The 17,645-nt window shown below is 49.2% G+C and overlaps 1 protein-coding gene across 1 annotated transcript in view; it reads right to left on the reverse strand.

The window, feature by feature from the left end:
• The window catches only part of COL23A1 (collagen type XXIII alpha 1 chain), a 349,419-nt gene that overhangs the window by 180,566 nt on the left and 151,208 nt on the right, over positions 1 to 17,645 (reverse strand). The window lies entirely within an intron of this gene.

Here is a 17,645-nt window from a genome sequence, read left to right on the forward strand (position 1 = left end):
CTCTCCAGGGTTGAACTGAGGTCATTGACAATGACACCAAGTACTTACGAAGATCTGTTCTGTGCCAGGCACCGGGCTGGCACCATTTTCTTCAATTACCTCCTTTTATCTGCACAACAAGCCTTTGGGTTAGGTATGGTGATCAGCCTCCTATCTCGTAGCTGAAGGAGGCATGCACTGGGTTTGGTGCCCCTCCCTGCTGGGCTTTGCTGCCTCCCTGTGAGCTGAACCAAGAACTGTTTCCAGAAAGTCTGAGTTTATACCCCTGTCCCATTACTTGCCAGCCATATGACTTTAGGGAAATCATGTCATGTTCCTCAGTTTCCCGCTCTGTGAAGTGGGGACAATAGACACACTTCTGGGAGGTGCTGTGCAAATCAGGGCTCTGCTCCCAGCACAGGCCCCTGTACAGAACAGGTGCTCACCAAGGGCTTCCTTCTTTCCTCCCTATCCTGAGTTGTCACTGTCCTTCTGGCTACAGCACAATTAGGGGAATGTGAGATTTGGGACCTTTAAACGACCAAGAATCTCTACTTTGGGGTGGTCTTCATGCCCACGCTGGAGGGAGGGCTGACCTCATGGGGGCCTTTGTTATTTTCTCATTATTTGTAGAATCCAAAACAGAGTCCCATTCCCAAAGAAAACCCTCATGGAAGCAGAAATAAAAACAGACCATCGCCCTCCCTGCAAGGAGGTTGCAGAATCCCAACCCCAGGGAGCCAAAGATCCTCAAACCAGGAGAGGATAGCTAACTTTCTTTGTTTACCAGGAAGCTTAAAACACTATCTGCTCTTTTGTTTCCATTTTCTCTTTATAAAGATTAGTCTGGGAAAAAAGGCTCCGCAACTGTTAAAAAGTTCCCACAGTCTAACCTGAACTGCTTTTAAAGGGCGTTATCAATAAAAACAGGCATGATCTTCTTTTTGTAGGTACAGGTTGACTTAATGAGTGTGTTCCATAGAATAATATTTTTCTATAGGCGAAGAACCAACATTTCGTATTGCTGAAGACTCCAGACTTGGGGCTCGAAGGACTTGGCTTTCTAACCAGATTCGACCCTTACCAGCTGCGTGTTATTTCTCAAATCACACAGCTTCTCTGAGCTTTGTTTTCCTCATCTGTAAAGTGGGAGTAATTATATCTGTGTTGGGAGCTGAATTTGGTAATGGATTAAAGCCTCAGCACAAGACAGACTTACTCCCCGACCCCTGAAGTCTGCCTTCTCCTCTCAAGTCAGATGTTTTCATAAGGCCCTGCCCCTGCCACTTGTTAACAGAATCAGAGATTCACTCCATTAACAGGACAGGAAGCAAGTGTGAGGTGAATAATAGGGTGAGAGACTGAATAGGTGCGGGGCTACTTAGGGGTCTGTCCCAGCTCTGATGGGTAGCCTTGTACACACCCCTTCCCTCTAGGCCTGTTTCTCCTTCTGTAAAAATGAGGGCTTTATCTCAGGGCTCTCCATGCTCCCCAGTCCTACGACTGAATAAAAATTTAGCTAATCCTCATGCCCCCATCTCCAAGCACCACTTTGAAGAGCACACTGTCTTTCAGTTTTTGGCCGGGGCCAGGTTTGAACCTGTCACCTCTGGTACATGGGGCTAGCACCCTACTCCTTGAGCCACAGGCGCCGCCCCCAGCACACCGTTTTTCAACAGGTGGGCCTGTTGGGGTCCTGCAGGGGACAGTCCCCAGCTCTGTACTTGAGAACTCACTGATCACTCACTCAGCACCTTCTAGGTGCTTGCCCCATACTTACTGGAGTCATGACATTTTCTGCTGGCAGCTGCATTTGCACAGAAGCTTGCTCTTTCACTTAGTGTTAGACACAGTGGCAATGGTGACAGGAGCTGAGGGTCAGCAGGCAGCAGCCACATGAGGGGCTCAGACAGAGGCAGGCATGCCCAAGGGCAAGGGTGGCCCATACTTCAGGCACATCATCCCTGCACTGCCGTCAGCACCCACCTGAATCACAGCTCCCACCTGTCAGCTCCCCACCAGTCGCCTGCCCCCCATGTGCTTGGTCACCCACATTGTCCTCCTGATAGTCACCAAAGATGCTGGGAATAGAAACACTCTGCACTTCCTGTAATGTTGGGGGGCTGTCAGTGAAGACCCCAAACTGTCCCTTGCCCTTTTGAAATATAGTTGGAATAAATTACGAGGAGGGGCCTTGCCAGAAAATGTCATTATAATCGTATGACTAGCGCTTGCGGTATTTATGATGACTATACGTGGTCCCTGCCTTGTGATGTTTCAACTTATAATGTTTTGATGGTGCAAAAATGATGTGCATTCAGTGGAAATTATACTTTGAATTTTAAATTTTGATCTTTTCCCGGGCTAGTGATATGACGTCTATACTCTGCTGCAACGCTGGGCAGTGGGAGGAACCGCAGCTCCAGGTAGCCGCAGGATCCCAAGGTGAAGAAACGCTGCTGTGCTCGACAGTGCACTGGATTCGATAAATATATGATATTCACACTTTATTATAAAATAGGCTTGGTGTTAGATGGTTTGGCTCAACTGTAGGCTAATGTCAGTGTTCTAAGCATGTTTATGGTAGGCTGGGCTGAGCAAATGGCAGTGACATTCAGTAGGTTAAGTTATTAAATGCATTTTCAACTTACCATATTTCAACTGAAGATGGGTTTATTGGATGTGAACTCATTACTCAGCAGAGGAGCATCTGTATTTAGAAACGTCACCATGAGCACACCTGCAAATCCCTGGCATGTGTTTGCTCTTCCCTGACCCTCATGCTAGCATGGTAGTCCTGTGGGACCTCCTCTGTCCTTGTCATGGTAACCCTGAGGAAATCGAGGCTCAGCAAGGGCTACTGCAAACCAGGGACCTGGAGCTGGGACCTGGAGCCCAGATCCTGGTGAGCCCATAACCCTGCCTCCAATAACACTCATCTTTAATGTCAGGGCAGTCTGTCCACTCCAGATAGAGATGTCTGTGTGCCTGTACAGACTGCAGAGGGCATAGAGCTGTGGCCTCTACCCTTCTGACCTAAGCAGATAATTCAGGAGGGCTGGGAGCCAAGAGGTTGAAAAAGCCCATTGTACAGATGAAGAAACTGACACTTGGCAGAATTAAGTGACTTCCTTACTGTCACACCACAATTAAATATCAGAACTCAAGGCCCTTTTCCTTCATGTCCAGGGCTCTTTCTCAGCTGCTCTGCCTTAGGGAAGTCCATGCTCTCTCCCTGCTCCATCGCAGCAGACAGGTATAAAATCAGGCAGCCTCCCTTGCAGGCCAGCACAACACACATTCATTCATTCATACATCCTGCATTCATTCATTCACACTGCCTTTCCCTGCGTGAGGTGCCAAAGTGACTCTGCAGTCTTCTCCAGCACAAAGGCTTCTGGCCATGAAAATGCTTGTTAAAACAGCTTCGCTGCATTGGGCATGGAATGTCGTGTGAATCTAAAACCTGGCCTGCCTGCCCACCCAGCGTTCTAGGGCAAGCTCTACGCTCCATGGAACGCAGACACAGGACAGCCAGGCTGCAGGGAAAAGCCTTTGATCCAGGGCCCAGTCATGTCCTCTGCTCTACCGCTGCCCTGGGAGAGGCAGTAAAATGTGCACATCAACTGGAGAGAGAACACTTAATGCTCCACTCTGGGCTGAACAAAGGGGGGAGGCAGGCCATACTAGGGACAGGACAAGAGGCACCAGCAGCGACAGAACTGTAGTATAAGGCAGCTGCGGTCGCTGGGTGTGCTGTAGGTCAGCACTAACGGTCCTGAACTATCTTGAAATAAAAATTCCCCAATTAAACCCGAACCATCACAGTTATGGCTCAGCTTCTGACACTGCACGCTGGGCCATGCTGGCAAGTTACTTATCCTTTGAGCTTCAGACACCGAATATGTAAAATGCAGATGATAAACTTTCCTCTCAACCCTCCTTGGCCTTCTGGAAGATTCAATGAGATCATGGGTGTAAAAATACCATCCAGAGGGGGTTCAGTAAATGACTAGGATAACCTTCCTGTTCCAGGAAACTAAGAGGGGTCTGCCCCTCACCTCCTTCTCAGGAGATGAGTGTCAGATTAGAAACAGCCCAGACTGGACCCTGCCTGTGGACTCTGCGTCTGTCTCCACCTCACTCAAATGCACTGGGACAGATGATTTTCTCCACTGTCAAGTGGAGATACCAAATACCTGTACGGACTATGGAGAAAACTAGAAGAGAAAGTCTAAAGCAGGGGTGTCCAACCTTTTATTTTCTCTGTAGCACATTGGAAGCGTAAGAGTTGTCTTGGGCCACACTTTAAATATACAAACACTAATGAAAGCTGATTAAACACTAATGAAAGCAAAAAAAGGGTCCATGCATAGTTTTCATGACATCTGACACTACAGGTAAGCAAAACAGACCTCACAACATCAGCATGGGGCCCACAGGTGTAGGCTGGACACCCCTGAAAGCAAAGGGCTCCCGTCCCTGTCTAATTTCTGTCTCAGTTTCCTCATCTGCAAAAAAGGAGATATTAATATTGATGCTACAGGACTGTTTTGAGATGGTTGGAAATCAGATGATATGTCAGTTGTGGAAACAGCTAACACATGTCTGGCATGCAGTGGGTGCTCAATTAATGTAGAGTCTGGGTCTGTGGGCAGCCTGGGAGGGGCTGACAGAAACATGCTGAATGACAGGCCATCTGCCGTTTCAAAGGAGGCTGGAGTACAGCGCCAGCATCTGCCGCCAATTACAGTCTCGTTTGTTGTCTGGTCTCAGTTTTTATTTGGAAAGATGCTTTGATATCAGCCCATGGAGACAGCTTGCCACATTAGTGTCCTGAAAGCACTGTGGCAGTGTCATCTTCTGCTATGGCCTGCCCATAGGTGACAGGGGGCAGCCCTCAAGGTACTTCCGGCTCCTTGATTACACACCCAGGAAGGCTCCACAGGAGGGGTCCTGAGATCAGATGGGAGGCTGTTCTCTCCACAGCATGGGTGAGACCAAAGGGCTCACATTCCAGGCTCTTCCTTGAATGCCTCTGTAGAATTCTCCATTTAGTGTGATCAAGAGAGAAATCAGTTGTTTTTCATATAAATAGTTATCTGTTTATATAAAACAAAGATCTCTAAGATCAATATCCATTGTTTGAAAAATAGAAAAGAAAAAAATCCATCCTCAAGTCTATCAACCTAAGAGAATGCTTTGTATTTTTGGGAATTCTAGTCTATGACTTCATACAAATGTTTGTTTGTTTTAAAACAAGATCTTACTCTGTCACCTGGGCTGCAGTACAGTGGTGCACCCATAGCTCACTGCCACCTCAAACTCCTAGACTCAAGTGATCCTCCTACCTCAGCCTCCCAAGTCGCTTGGGACTATAGACACATGCCATCACAATCAGGTGGTTTTTAAATTTTAGGGAGTAGAGGTGGGATTTTGCTGTGTTGTCCAGGCTGGTCTCAAATTCCTGGCCTTAAGCAATATTCCTGTCTCTGCCTCCCAAATTGCTAGAATTACAGGCATGAGCCACTGTGCCTGGACCACCCCTAGAGTTTTAATCCGAGCCCATGCCTTTTTGTATCTGGTGCTCTCCTCCTCCTCATTTGGATACCCCAATTTTACCACACTGCCTCTCCATCCTATAGGTCCTATTTCTATTGGCTGCTCCATTAGGAATGCCTAGGCAACAACGTCCTCAGGCATGCTCCCACACACACACAAAACCTGGACACAGACCCTGGTTTCCACTTGCCCTCACACTTAGGGCTGAAACCCAGGCATAAAATCTTTTCTTGCTGAGATTCATCCCTCCGGGTAAGAAGCCACATCCCACCCGTTGCTTCTTGTGACTTTCCTGGCTTCCCCACTGGGGCATGATCTGAATCAGTTGTTAAAGACAGACTGTCAGACAAGCCACAGGCAAGGAGAAAATATTTGCAAAAAGCACATCTGATAAACAACCGTTATCCAAAATATATAAAGAACTCTTAAAACCTAACAATAAGAAAACAACCCCATTAAGAAAATGAGCCAAAGATCTTAACAGAGTTCTCATCCAAGAAGAGACACGGATGGCAAATCAGCATAGAAAAAGCTGCTCCACATCATCCGTGATGAGAGAAGTGCAAATTATAATAACAACACCACTATGTACCTATTAGAATGGCCAAAATCCAGGACACGGACAGCACCAAAGATTGGCAAGAATATGGAACCACAGAAACTTCCATTCACTGCTGGTGGGAATGCAGAATGGTGCAGCCCCTTTGGAAGAGAACATGGCAGCTTCTTACAGAATTGAACATGATCCAGCAATCACGCTCCCTGGTATAGACTCAAGGGAGGTGAAAACGGGTATCCACACAACAACCTGCACACAGATGTTTATAACAGCTTATTCATAATTGCCAAACCTGGATGTCCTTGAGCCAGTGAGTGTATAAACAAACTGTGCCCCGTCCAGATAATGGGACACTATTCAGTGGTGAAAAGAAATGAGCTATCAAGTCATGAAAAGGCCTTAGAGGAAACACAAATGCTATTACTTACTGAGGGACAGAAGCTAGTCTAAAAGGCTGTTTGCAATGAATCCAAACAATAAAAAAGAAAAAAAGAAAGGGCTGTTTGACTACAATTGCATGACGTTCTGGAAAAGACAAAGCCATGGAAATAGTAAAAAGATCAGTGGTTGCCAGGGCCAGTGGGGAGGGATGGATGACTAGGGAGAGCACAGAGGATTTCTAGGGCAGTGAAACAATTCTGTATGATACTGTAATGATAGATAACGTGTTATTATGGATTTGTTCAGACCCATAGAATGTACAGCACTAAGGGAGAGCCTTAATGTAAGTTACAATGATGATGATGATGACAAGTCATTGTTGGTTCATTAATGATAACAACTCTGGCAGTGAGAGAAGTGTGTGTGTTGAGGGTGAGTGAGGGGGGAGAAAGGACATGGGATAGTCTAGAAGACCTCCTGCTCAATTTTGCTGTGAACTTAAAACTATACTAAACCGTAGACCCCTTGGAGTAGTCGTTGAGCCCCTGCTGCGTCACCTGCTTACCAGCTGTGTGACACCTATCAGAACTTCACCTCCCATCTTGCATGAGAACTCCAGGGAGGAAACTCTGCATCCACCAAGGATAGGGACCTTTGCTGACACCCACTGTGGTGGTGGTTCACCTCTGATGCAGCTGCAGGAGTTGCGATGGATGGGTCACAATGATCTAAATACAGCTGCCCCGAGGGAGAGTTAGCCAGACCCACAGACAACACTATGCCCACCCTTTAAATGTCACTGTTGCCTTCTTGCCGGGAGGTGAACATCCCCTAACTCCTCCTCCCTTGACAGCTGTCATCTCCTGAATGCCAAAGGGATGTCTGTCCTCAGTCCTAATGATTGACATTTTCTCATGTAATCCTCAGAACAAGCCTGTCAAGAGGGTATCATTATCCTCACTGGCTAAAAAAGAAAATTGAGGGCGGCGTCTGTGGCTCAGTGAGTAGGGCGCCGGCCCCATATGCCAAGGGTGGCGGGTTCAAACCCAGCCCCGGCCAAACTGCAACAACAACAACAAAAAAATAGCTGGGCGTTGTGGTGGGCGCCTGTAGTCCCAGCCGCTCGGGAGGCTGAGGCAAGAGAATCGCGTAAGCCCAAGAGTTAGAGGTTGCTGTGAGTCGTGTGACGCCACGGCACTCTACCCGAGGGCAGTACAGTGAGACTCTGTCTCTACAAAAAAAAAAATAAATAAAATAAAAGAAAATTGAAGTTCAGAGAAGTTAAGTAATTTGCCTGAGGTTCAATAGACATAAAATAGCAGACTTGAGATTTAAATTCAGGCTGATCACATGCCAAAGCATCACTGAATGGCAGGCTTTGGATAATTTGACTTTCTGCCTCTTCTTCCTAGCATGAGCGATAGCCCATGATCAATAGATCATGTTATATGTTAGTGGGTCCTGAAACATTAGGTTCTTAGTTGCCCAGTTCCAACTCTGGAATCAACATTCATCTACTTATTCAACGAGTGTCCTGAGCACCCACTGTACGCCAGAGCAGAGCAGGCAGGCCCTTCTCTCTTCTCCCTATTTATTGGCCTTGGCTCTGACCATAAGGTTTGGGAATAAACACAGGCCTTGCTGCTCCCTCCTGACAGTGGTGGAAATGATGTGGGTGGCCAGGAGTGGGGGCAGGATTTGACCAGCCCCACCTGTGTCTCACCTTCAGGAGGGCACACGTATCTTCACTCTCTTGGGCCCTCAGGGAGGCGCCGGTAGGCCAGGTCTTGCCAATAGCTGGGTGGGTGGGTATGTACCTGTTTCCCTCGGGGACCCCACAGCCTTGACTTGGGGAGGAAGGAATATTAGGAGGCCATTTGGCTCCTGGACCCAGCCCAGACTCTCCGGCAATGCAACAGGCATCTGCCCCATCAAGACCCCATTTCTGTTCCCACTGGCTCAGACACCAGAGAGAGGAGAGAGACAGGAATCAGAAGTCCTCGGCAACAACGTCCCTTTGGTGATGGAGCCTTCCTGCAGCTGGCTCCTTGAGGCATCTCCTGGGACAGAAGGTACCCTGCGCAGTCTCTGAGGCTGGCCATCCTTACTAGAACCCAAGGGGCAGCTGGGCCAGCTCTTTTGCACAGGAAGCCATCCTAGGCCAAAAAAGAGATAAGATCATGGGGCGCTGGGACAGCCTTTGGGTCTCTGCCTTGTCTAACTCCTCCGAGCTCTTTGTGATGAGGACTGAATAAGTGTCCCAAGGAACCATCTAGCCTGGCCTGGGCTCTGCCTGAAGGGCGGCTCCTCACGGCTCACAGCTTCTGCCTGGCACCCAGGAGCCAGGACAGCAGTCATTTCTCCTGACCTCATTATGTCAGCGCCAGATTCTGTCTTGAGGCTGGGCTGGGGACAGGATATTTTTTGCTCCTCCAGGACACTGTCACTCTCTTGCCCTGTGGTAATTTATCATTTACCTTGGGGCCTTATTTTGTTCCGAGCAAGCCCAGCTTCAGGATTTTAACCCCTTGTCTGCCCAATGGGGGGCAGTGTGGAAGCAGTGGGCCCCAGGCCCCTGATGCTGTCATGGGGAGCTGCCTTTGCACCTCCTTCTGGCCCAGCCAGATCCTTTCCCCCCACACAGATGGGAAGGCCTCCCTGGGACCCCGCTGCACCCCAGAGTTGCCCAGGCCCAGCACCCTGCTGGTGACTGGCAGTGGCACACAGCTTTGCTCTCCAAACTTGGTGTAGGGTGGGGAAGACCGTGTGCTGAGCACTTACGGGCATTTTATCAGCTTCCTCCTCTTACATTTGGGAGGTGGGTGTTAATCCTATTCGACAGAGGAGGGGGCTTGACTCTTCCAAGGTCACTCTTTCAGGCTGCTGGGCTTGAGGCAGCCCCGCTCTGCCCCACACCACAACTCCTCCCCACCCAGGAGTAAAGGGCCTTTCCTCTCCTTGCCTCTGGAGAAAGTTGCTCTGCTTCCTTGGCCTGCGTCTCATGGCAATCCAGGCCCATGGGCATCCATGCTGGAGGACCCCTGAACTCCCTTCTAACCTCTGCCTTCCTGGCCAGGGTGTAAGGTTTCTTGCCAGAACACTACGACACCTCTGCCCTGAGCTGGTTTTCCACTGGGGTCGAGACTTTCTGAGCGCATATTCCTGCCCATATCCCTCCCTCCCGGCACAACACTCTATGGCTCCCTGTGGCCTACTGAGTACTGTCCAAGTGTCTCAGATTCCCTTCAGAGGTCACACAACATAGCTGTACTTCCTTCCTCTGGCCTTCGGCCTGGCTTTAACCCTACCACCCTTTTCACCACTCCCTAGGCATAGTTGGAACTCTGGCACAGCTCTGTCCCCACTGACTATGCCTCATGCTCCTTGTCCAGGCAAGCTCTAAAGTTAGTTTTCATACCTTGCCCCCAGCAGGTGTTGTAGGTATGCTCAGCCACTGAAGCCAGCTAGGTATTCATTTCCTCAGGTGCACCAGTCTGCCACTGTGCTGAATTTTATAAGCATTAAAAACTTTGGGGTGGAACTGTCACTTGGAGATCTTAAGCCTGAATGTTGGCACTTAATCTAGAATGTACTATATTATCTTGATTGTACATTCATTTCCTGTCTGCTAAGAGTAACCACCCTCCTGCTGGGAGTAAATGATGGCACCCCATGAGGAAATTCTTCTATACAAGCAATTATCGAAGAAGTCACACAGGTGACTTCACCACAGCCCCAGGTTTCCTGGGCCTTTCCCCACTGGAATTCTGTCACTTGTTGCCAAGAATTCCAGAAACAGGTTCCAATTCCCAAGGACGTAAATGGCACTGGTTGCACAATTCCATCTTGGGGCTCACAGTCCCCTGGAAAGGACAAAATGGGACTTGGAAAGACAAGGAAAGAGAGTAGACCTGTTTTGTTTTTTGAGACAGAGTCTCACTTGGTCACCCTGGGTGGAGTGCTGTAGCATTACAGCTCACAACAACCTCAAACTCTTGGGCTCAAGTGATCCTCTGCCTCAGTTTTTCATTTTTAGTAGAAATAAAGGTCTCGCTCTTGCTCAGGATGGTCTCGAACTCATAAACTTATGCAATCTGCATTCCTTGACCTCCAGAGCGCTAGGATTATAGGCGTGAACCACCGTGCCTAGACCTGTGTTCTTAAAAGGCGAGCTTTCCCAATTCCCATGGGCTGTCCATGCCCTGGCTTGTCCACCTCTGTGGGAAGGGTCTGCGTGAGTGTGTGGATGGGTGATGAGCACGCACAGGTGTAAGCATGCATGGAATTCTGGGCTCATCCCCGATCTCCAGGCAGGAGGAGGTTGAGAAAAGAAACCAGCATTTCAATGGCAATGTGGGAAATAGAGTATTCAGATGAAATGGAAACAAAATAATCTGTTTTCTTGCTTCAACATTATCCACATTTTCTGAGTGTCTGCTCTGTCCCAGAGCCTGAGAACTGTGAATGTTCATGCCCTCTCGTGCACACGTGCAACCCTGTGTTTGCTGGGTGTGAGATGACAGTGGTGAGTGAGTATGTCCCTACCGGGGATTTAGGAGGCACCCACAGCTCTCTGGTGATGCCGTGGGTGTGTTAACATAGGCAAGGGATGAGCAGCAGGCAGGCAGATAGTGGAGGAAGGGATGTTGGAGGTGGGCTCTGAAGGATGAGCAGAGTTCTCCAGGCAGAGGAGGAAGACAGGAGCCCCTGGCAGCAGGTCCAGTGTGAGCAAAGACACGGAAACTGTTTAGTTTATAGAGATGACAAGTGGGTCGGCTGAGGATACTGAGTGTCAGATGAGTCTGAAATGTCAGTGGGCTGGGCTGCTTGTTGGGGAGCTGGACTTGGGCCTACAAATCTCAGGAACCACCTTCGTGACAGATCCTGGTCAGAGCTGGTTTTGGAAAGCTTGTTCTGGGGGGAAATAACCTATTTACCCAGAGAAAAGTTACAGCTACCATGATGATATTCCCACAGACAGTATGGTCAGTGGAATACTGTCCCCTAGACAAGACATCCACTGTCTTGGATTGCCACACATTATCAGCCATGGATCTCACTTTGAGAAGGGTTATACTGAATTTGCCTGTGATTACTTTGGCTAAATAGACTAAATATGGGTAGGGGAGAAAAATCTTCAACCTAGACTTTCTATAGGTAAAGAACAAGAACCAATCCTAAGTACATGGAGGCGATTTACCAATTCAGATTAGAAACGTAAGAAGTGAAAAGTTCTGCTGAAAAAGAACATGCTTTTGCAACATGCTTCTAAGATCTAGGATTAAAGAACTGGCATTTCCTTTGAGTGTTTTAGGACTCTGGCTGCCATTAATCATTGCAGCATTCTTCAAAGCAACTTCTAGAATCCTCTCCTTTTATTTTGAAGGCTTCATAAAAAAAAGTCTTGACACTTATTCTGACCAACTGGCAGTAATTCAGAGGTTCCTGTGACCCCCTTCTCAGGTTTGATAACTTGCTAGAATGGCCCACAGGACTCAGGAAGACATTCTACTTACACTTACTGGTTTATTATTACATAAAGGGTACAAAGGAACAGCCAGATGAAATACATAGGGGTCTGGAAAGGTTCTGGGGAAGGAGTATCTGTTCCCATGGAGTTGGGTGAGATGGGCCACCTTCCTAATGCCAGGACTCCTTCACAGCTAGGAAGCTCTCAGAAACACGCTTGATTAAATCATAGGTAACTGGGAATCACACTCAACCCCCAGCCCCTCACCCCTCCCCAGAAGTGGAGGGCAGGCCTGAAAATTCCAATTCTTTAATCCAGCCTTGGTCTTTCTGCTGACCAGCCCTATCTCGAAGCTATGTAAGGGCTCCCTGAGCCACCACACTTGTCATTAGCACGCAAGAGGCACTCTTATCACTCTGGAAATCCAAGTTTTTTAAAAGGTCTCCAGCAGGAACCAGAAACAAAGACCAAATATTTACTTTTTATCACACTCTCCCTCATTTAACGGTGTGTTATGGGCTGAACTGTGTCCCTTCAAATCCGCATGTTGCAGTCCTAACCCCCAGTACCTCAAAAGGTGACAGTTTTTGGAGTGAGAGCTTCTAAAGAGGTGATTAAGTTAAAAATGGACTGTCAGGGTGGCCCTAATCCATTATGACTGAGGTCAGGAGTGAAGGAAGACACAGACACACACAAAGGGAAGACCATGTTTGGACACGGAGAAATCGGCATCTATAAACCAAGGAGAGAGGCCTCAGAAGAAAGCCATCCCACCGATGCCTTGATCTTGGACTTCAGGCTCCAGAATTGTGAGAAAATTAAGTTTCTGTTTATGTCCCTGACCGTGGTACTTTGGAACTGCCGCCCATGCAAATGAATATGCCCTCCCAAAAGGCCAGGAGGCAGGTGCTCTTATCATCTCCACTCCTCAAGGCTTGGAGGAGTGCGTGCCCAAGGTCACACAACTATGGCCAAGGTCACACTGTGGGTCAGTGGCTGGCCATGCTGTCTCCTGCTTGCATCTCCTTGGGCACCTCCTCGTCAGGTACTCACTGGCCCTGGGACTGTCTTCTCTAGGACTGATGCTGTGGCCACAAGTGGTCCTGCCAGGTCAGCCCCCTTCACAGGGGTGAAATGCCAGGACCCAGATCAGCACATCAGGTGCCGCTACTTGGAGGCCGTGTGACTGGCAGGACTCTTGCATGTCCGAGCCTCGTTCCTTGTTGTAAAAAGGTGATGTTGAGCAAGACCATAGGAGAGGAGGCAACAGAGGCTGCTGCACCTCAATGTGGAACAGGTGTCCCCTCTGTGGGCCTTCCCAGCTCTCCCTGAGACCCTAGCCCATACCACATGTTGGCAGTTTGGGCAGCAAGGGGTTTCTGGTCACAGTGCTGCTGAGGAAAGGCAGGAAGGAGTGAAGGATCTGACCCTAATTATGCTCCTTTAGAGGCTGGTGCCTCACCTCCATGTCCACTCACAGCTGAGGAAACTGAAGCCTGGGATGGTGGTGTGGAGGTGGGTGTAATTTTCTCAAGGCTCCAAAGTTGGAATTTAACCAAAGTGGGAATTCCAAGCCAGGTCTGATTTCAAAGCTCTGCCCCTTCCAGAAAGGCAGCAATTACCTTCTGAGCTGTCTGTATCAGCATCCACCGGGCAGCTCTTACAGGGCACCCAGCGCTGACCCCAGCCAATACTGCTTCCAGCCCGGGTGTCCCAGGAGGTCGTGCCGCAAGGGAGTGGGTGGGCGCTGACCCAGAGCAGTGTGCTGGGCCCCAAACCGGATGCAGATGCTGTTTGCCCAGCGGGGTAAGCAATAATCTTTCCCTCTATTCTTGGCTCCTGGAGATTTGCCTCTCTCAGGGGAAATTACTTTGAGGTCACAGCGAAATTTCTGTGACAGCTAATAAAGTGACCTTTGTGTTTCTGGAAGCAGATCCTGGAGCCTGGGACCCTGGGGACGTGTATCGTCCTTCTTCTTCTCTTTTACTCCCCAGTGGAGGTGAAGGAGGTGGGCTGGAGTATGGGCTTCCTCCACAGTGACTTTGTCGTTTGCAAACATGGAACCCTGGGACTAGGGTTTCTCTTTCAGGGCTTCAAGTGTTCTCCAATTGTGTGTGGGGAGAGTCAGGAGTCCCAACGTCAACCTTCAATGAGGCAAACGTAAGCTGGGCACTGAGCCCAGAGCTGGGCATACAGGATGGCAGACGGGGTCCAGGATTCAGATCGTGCACAGGCCTGCGGCAGCCGCCATGTCAAGCAGGGTTCCAGTACTGGCTCTGTCATCTAACCTCCCCAAGTTATGTCGCTCTCTAAGACTCAGTTTCTACGCCCAGAAAATTAGATAATATGTGTAACAGGACTCATATCATGCAGGCTTCCTTGGCTGCTCCAGGATTTAGGATCAGGGTAACACAGCAGAAGGAGCTGATCGGGTTTCAGGGCAGTGAGTTGGGGAGCTGCTTGTGAGGCCCTGTTTCCACTTAGATGGTCTATTCTGGAGGTGGTCCTAGAGAAGGGATCCCCTTTTACCCTGCAACTTCCTGGCCCTGCCCTGCGGAATGAATCAGATCGTGTGGAGAATTGCCCAGCTCAGGGCTTGTTACACGGTGAGTATGTAATATGCTGAGGCCATTATCTTATAGTGTTTGTTAACAATGGGCTCTTACCCAGGATGACTTTGTAGCCACATAGCCTGCGGTTATACATAGCATCATAATGTCCCAGGCATTATGAGAGTGCACAAAAAGCTTGTTTAATTCTGCCTGGGTGCCCAGTACGGACTTCTGGCCGGTGACATCTTAACTGAGGTGCGAAGGATGCACCTGCGCTCACCAGGCGGGTGGGAGAGGTCAGTGGGAGTGCAAAGGGACAGTGAGCCAGAGGCAGCCACTACAGTGCACAACCCAGCCACCAGCAAGAGACTCAGTGGCAGACTTGGGTGGGGCAGTCCTGAAAGCCATCCAAAGGTGGGGATTCTCTGTCCCAAACCCAGATGTCTGGTGGTTAGCTATGTCGCCAATGGGGAGAGAGGGTCAGAGGCAGGAGACCAGTTAGGAGGCCCCATCCCAGGCCGGCCAGAGAGGGTGAGACTGCATGGAAGGTTGAAGTGGCTGGAAGGGAAGGGCAGGAGGAGCAGGTTCAGGGAGCCGATGGGGGTGGGGATGCTGAGTTTCAGGGACAGAATAAACAGAACACCAATTGTGGTACAAATCACCTGGAAACACCCTGCTTGCCTTTTCCAAAATGTACCTTCGTCAGGGATATGCTAGGGCTGACTCAGAAAAGCACCAGAACAGTGGACGAGCTGCTGCTTCTCTTATGGTGTCACTGTGTAGCCTCTGGTGACCAGCTAAGCCCTCCTTACCGAGCAAAGAAGGTGAGAACCCAAAGAACACTGCTGATTCCCCAAACACCTGTCTAGGTCACAGAACTAATAGCTAACATTTATTGTGTACTTGTGAAGAAACTGCCGAGCCCTGGCAGGCTTCATTCATCCTGGGGTCTTATCCCTCAGGGGTCTTATCCTCATTTTGCAAAAGAAGAGACTGAGGGTCAGAGAGGTTATGCCTCTGCCAAAGTTGCACAGCAGCGGGAGTGGAGCAGGGTCTGCGTGGCCGGCACAGAGCACAGAACCCTTGCAGACCCTCACTTCCTCTTGGCTTCCTTGTCTCCGCAGCAATCTCCCTCCCTGAGATCATAAATCTGTATAGCAGGGGAACTTGAACCCGGACTGTCTATCTCCAAGTCTAGTATTCTTACTACCCTGCCCTCCTCAGTGGAATATAATCTTGATCTTTTATCTAATTCCTGGTGGAAGGTGGCAGGGGGGTACCTGATTGTAATCAACTTCTGGCTTTTTATGATCTACCTGGGATGTAAGAAGACCTGGGCAGAGGTTGCAAGGGACAACAAACTGAACACAGAGCCCAGGGAGCAGCAGGCCACCGGGATCCAGCCCATTTCTGTGGCATCCTCAGGCCCATCCATAGTTCCCAGTGGAAGAAGGGACGTGTGGTGGGACAGGGCAAGGCAGCCTCTGAACATAAAGCCCTGTGGGTATCCGCCATCCCTCCTGGACCCCCACAGCTGTGGCCTGCACTTCTCTGTCCCTCACCTGGCCCTTCTGTGGCAGCCCTACCTCTCCATTAGCCCCAGTGCCAGCTCCTTCCCCATTTTCATCAGCCGAGATCCAGCAGTCAAGATGCTAACCCAGTCCTGGGGGTTCTTGGGGGATTGGACCTAGGTTTCCAACAAACAAGGGACCCTCAGAAGAGGTACAGAAGTGGGGTTAGGTTGGCCTCAGCTGAGCTGAGCTGAGCTCTCATGCCTGCTCTGACTGCCCACTATAAGCTCAGAGGTCCCTGACTGCCACAGTGAATACACTTGAGGTTTAAGCAGGGTTGCTGCTTAGGCCTCAAAAAATCTCAGCCAAGTTGTCTTAATTCCCTAGAGGAGGTCGGGAAGCCAGAGACATACCTGTTCCCTCCCGAGACCCTCTGCTGTGTCCAAACCAAATTATTAAGGGACTAAGCCCGAGGAACACAGACAGTACCTAGAGAACTTAAGATGCCAGGGCGCTTGGTAAAACAGCCCCACTTTACTTTACAAATTTTAAAATACAGCATGTTGCCCAGCTACGGCCCTGTCCTTCGAGTCACTGCTCTAAGAATTAAAAGATGCTTGGGTTTCATGTGCAGGAATGTGCAAATGCCAAACACCTGCAGGGGAGAAAGGTATGTGCCATTGTTCTGTTTAATTTACTGTCTGAAAATATTTGGGCAAGAAAAGAATGCACAAATGAGCTTTCCAGTATGATCTGGGGTCCTGGTGAGACAAATTGCTTCACGTGTAGATGTGCCAGTCCATCTGCGCATCAATCCCTGTTTATGTGTCCAGGGGCGACGCAGACCAGAGGAGAGGCACTACCCAACTAACACTGTGGTTCCTCACCCACAAATATCCCTAAATTCCTCCATATCTGTATTTGTAAATATTTTATGTAAACCAGATGGATTTGTAGAAGATGCGCAGCAGAATCTGGTTTTATTTTTTAGCAACATGTAGTATAAAATGCTTCAGAAAAATGATCTGTGCATTTGAAAGGAACAACAAAAAAAAGATTTCTGGGTCTACTTCTGAAACAGCATGAGAACCAAGAACACTCTCTTTAGGAAGCTCTGCTCAGAACTAACTTTTGGGTCTACAGAAGTTACCTCAGAGCAGCAGCTCCAAGTGTGCATGCTATAATCCCCTGGGGAGATTTCGGCACTTCTAATGTCCAGAGTTTGATCACTTTACACCGAAAGCTCTGGTGAGAGTCAGCACATGGGGTGTTCCCTCCTCAGGTGTCTCCAGCGTGCACGGAGCCTGACTTAGCGCAGTGGTTCTCTGCCTGGGTGCATGTTCCACTCACCTGGGAGCTTCCCCTCTCCATATCCAGGCTGCTCAGATCAGTTACATCTGGGCCCAGCCTGCAGCAGATCTTAAAGTCTTCCTGGGGATTCACATGTGCTACCAGGGCTGGGAACCACTTTCCTTAAAGGACTTGGACTGATCCTCAGGTATGTGACTGTCTGGACAACTGTGGTCATTGGGGACTTAGAATGGGCCTGACAATATCATCTCAGTTCCGATCTAAGTCTTGCCCCAAGTCACCTTCGTCTTTTCTCTCTCTGCCACTAGCTAATTATGTGT

The sequence above is a fragment of the Nycticebus coucang genome, chromosome 17 (assembly GCF_027406575.1).
Source record: "Nycticebus coucang isolate mNycCou1 chromosome 17, mNycCou1.pri, whole genome shotgun sequence".
Classification (NCBI taxonomy): domain Eukaryota; kingdom Metazoa; phylum Chordata; class Mammalia; order Primates; family Lorisidae; genus Nycticebus; species Nycticebus coucang.